This window comes from Octodon degus, unplaced genomic scaffold (assembly GCF_000260255.1).
Source record: "Octodon degus isolate 3935 unplaced genomic scaffold, OctDeg1.0 scaffold00136, whole genome shotgun sequence".
NCBI classification, from domain to species: Eukaryota; Metazoa; Chordata; class Mammalia; order Rodentia; family Octodontidae; genus Octodon; species Octodon degus.
The window spans coordinates 7,752,592-7,756,523 of NW_004524712.1; positions in this window are offsets into that span (position 1 = coordinate 7,752,592).

Below are 3,932 nucleotides of genomic sequence, written 5' to 3' on the forward strand. Positions count from 1 at the left end.
GGGTCTTGCCTCTAGCCTCTTTGCAGGGAGTTCTGCTGAAGGGTTCCCTGCTGGGCCTGCGCTCTGGGTCTATTCAGGATCTGGAGGACCCCAGGTCGTCTCACTCCCTCGCCAGGCCTGCGCACGGGGTCTGTTCAGGATCCCGCGGCCTGGGTTGTCTCACTCTCCGGGCCTGCGCTCTGAGTCTATTGATCAGCAGTTTCTAAGAAACAACAGTAACAGGAACTCTAACCAGAACGGTTCCCTGGGAATTAGCAAACCGAAGTGACCTGGCTGGGCAGGGGGCACTTTCTGCTACAACAGGAGGACTTTTTCTGCAGCCAGGTGGGCCAGTGTTTGAATCCCAACTTCTCCTTGTATTGCTATATCTTGTACAAATGACAAGTTTTTCAAGGGTCAGTTTCCTTATCTATTAACTAGATAGGAATAAAAACACCTTCTTATTAAGATTTTTATAAACATGCAATGAAATGATATTGTAGACAGTTTCCACAGGGCAGAAGTCTGCAGATATGAACTACTCTAAATGTACTACTAATAGTAATCCCCTATAAAACTTGCGGCCTCTGCCTACCCTTTTCTTCCACTTCTTATTGTAATCATTTCTTCCTACTTGTACTACTGTACTTTATGATTAAATCATAGAAGACTTCCCACACCTTCTTAAATATATATACACTCCATCCTGGAAGAATTTTGTACTTATGCTTCCTTCGACCAAGAATATAAGGATATTCTTGTACGTCTTACTTTCTTTTTCGTTACTGAGGATTGAACTCGACATCTTGTGCTTGCCAGGCAGGTGCTTATGCCACTTTTCTATATCTGCAGCCCTATCTATCTTAATTCCATTCTTTCCCACCTGGTGGATCCCTACCAACCTTCTGAACCTTAATCTATATGCAACCCTCAAAACCTTGACCCTTATGTCTCCTCAGGACTTACATGTGGCGCATAGTATATTTTGCTGAGCAAAAAATAAAAGGAAGGAGCCAAATGTCAGAAACAGCAGAGCCAGGAATTGAAAGCAAGGCTTCTTACTCTTAATTCCACATTCTTTTGTTGACATCCCCCTAAGTCACAGACACATGGAGCCAGCTTTGCAGATTGTCATCTACTGTCTCCTGGCCTTGGACTGAACCCGAACATGAGATTTATTTCCTAGTGTTTTAAAAGCTTTAGACTCCAGCTCATCTCCAAGGAGTTGCACAAAGAAGGACCAAAAAGCCTCAGGAAACAGTAGGGATGTGAAGGGCTCTGAGGCTGCAGGCGAGAACCCTGAAGACCCCATCAAAAACAAAACTCTTTAGCAAAGCCCAGTGAAAAGGAAAAGAAAGACACTAAAAAAAATTAATATTAACGTGATCTCCAGGCTGTGTTTATTGAAATAATCTTGGGTCCATAATCAAAACAACGTTTTATCATTTCCCCTCTGGGCTGGTCACAAGCTACAAACTGGATCATTTGACACATCTCTCGTGCCCTGGAGTCTCAAATTGAAAGCCTGCCATTTGAACAGTACGAAGAAAAATAACTTTATAAAATCCCACATATATATTTTTCTGATTCATCCTTTTGATATTTTACTTGGACCAAAACCCAAATTCACTTGGTTTTCTCCAAGCACATATTTGGGCTACTTCCATCATTGTTCTTGGAAATGGTTTTTCCTTTCCACATACTACACATTCAATATAGAACCTGGGCAACACCAGCAGAGGCTTCGGCGCTGACTCCCTCATGGGCTGTCAGGAGCATCTTTGAAATATTGTCTCCACTTCAGTTGACCAGCTGCTCGGTTTTGCAATGTTCAGGAACACGTGTGTGTGTGTGTGTGTGTGTGTGTGTGTGTGTGTGTGTGTATGTGTGTGTGTCTGCGTAAGTTTCGTGTCTGCTGGGTGAGCATGTTTTTCAGAGGGTTTGGCGACTTTCTGTAGCTTGTTTGCTGATATGGACAAATGTCAGGATATGCTTTGGGAAGATGGGCTTGCGTGTTTCTACTTATCTGAGGGGCTAGCCTAAGCACAGGGAACTTAACCTAGGGAGACACCGTGTCTCCCGGAGAAGGGTGTAGACAGGGGATGTTTGTGAAGAGAATATGGAAAACTCATCAAGACTGGGGAAACTTGTACCCTATTGTCTGAGAAGAAGAGTTAGTTTGTTTTACTGCTGTGAAGTTTGACCACAGCAATTTCCAGGAACTTGGCTGGCCCCACAATGCCTAAGTGAGGAGGAAAAGAGAGCTAAGACTGCTCCTGCCTGTGGTCAACCCACCAACCTTCTTGTCTGTCCAGGTCACCCATGGCGGGGCCTGCCAACTTTATCAAATAGAACCTGGCTTTAATCTATCCCCGCTCAGCTTCTGCTGCACCCTAAGTCCCAGCTGGGTACCCTGCCCAATGCCTGTGACTTTCCCTATTCCTTTCTCCCCTCTTTTTAGCCTTACTTTTCTCATTATTGTTGGTCCAGGTTGTCTTCTTCCTTTTGTGCAGCCTAGTCTACCTTAATTTACTCAATCCTATTTTATTTTTGCTCCACTTTTCCTTAGGTTCTGCCTCCCATATTTCTGATCCTCTTCCTTGCCCTTCTTTTTTCACTCAATCCCTCCTTTTATCTGAGTCTGTACTATCCAGTGGAAACTAGATGAATCACTGATAGGTAAGGATGAAGACAACAGAAGATTGAAATAAAATAAATGCCGAATGCTATTAGGATTCCTTAAGAATTTAATACGAACTGTCCTTAATATACCACAAGAGAATCAGAACCCATTAAGCAACAATGCTGCTTTTGGCTGGTTGCAGTACATTTTTAATAAATGTTACAGCTGGAGACAGTGACCAGATGAACTTTAGGTTCCTCCCAGTGCTGAGATTCTGTGGTTTATAGAATATTACAGATGTAATACTTTCAACTCATGTATTATGTATAATCAGAGATGCTGTATTCATCTATTTTAATGTGGCTACAGGCTGTACCTTCATACCCCAGCTAGAAGGAAGAAGGCCTAGTCATGTTCTAAGCTTTGTATTTTGACAGGCATTACTTTCTCTTTCTCTTGTCGCTACTGGGGCCAGGACCAGGCAACTCTAGCACACTGAGAACTCTCACAGAGGCCAGAGGTAAAGCTTTCCAATTCCTCCCACAGTTTGGGGAGGAGGTGAGAGAGCAGTGCTTTCATTCCCGTGTTACCGTGACTTCAAAACAGCATAAAGCAGACTGAGATGGGCCCTGGCCAGGACCTTCACCGCGGCCTTGCTCTGTTCCTGCTCCCCAGGACCCCCTATCAGGACTCTGCACGTTCCTATCAAGAGTAAGTGGTGTGCCTATGGCTGTCATTTTCCTCGGGGTCTCAGAGAGCATCTGTCCCAGGCTTCTCCACCAGAACCCAGGTTGCTTCTAGGTACGGCACTGTACGTAGATCATGGTTTGATGGGTGTGTTAGTCAGCTTTCTGTCACTGTGACAAAGCATCTGAGGCCACTGACTTCAGAGAAGGAGTGGTTCATTGTGGCTTGTGGCTTTAGTTTTCATTTGTGGTTTCTTGGTGAGGCCTGTGTCAAAGCCAGTCATCATGGTGTGAAGTATGTGGCAGAAGAGGCCTGTTGACCTCATAGCAGGAAGGAAGGAAGGGGGAGGGAGTGTCCCAATATCCCCTTCAAATGCACAGCCCCAGTGACCTAACTTCCACTAAGGCCTACCTCCCAAAGGTTCTGCCCTCTCGTAGTAGTAGGGCCATCTTGGGGGCCAAGCCCTGACATGGGCCTTTGAGGGATCACCCTGATCTGAGTCACAGAAGTGAGCATCTGACCAGGTATGAAACTAATTTTATGCACCACTTGGCTAGACCATAGAGTCCCTATATTTGCCCAAGCACTGGTCTGGATGTTGCTCTGAAGTCAACTTCATGTGTGAAGCTAGATGAGGTATATA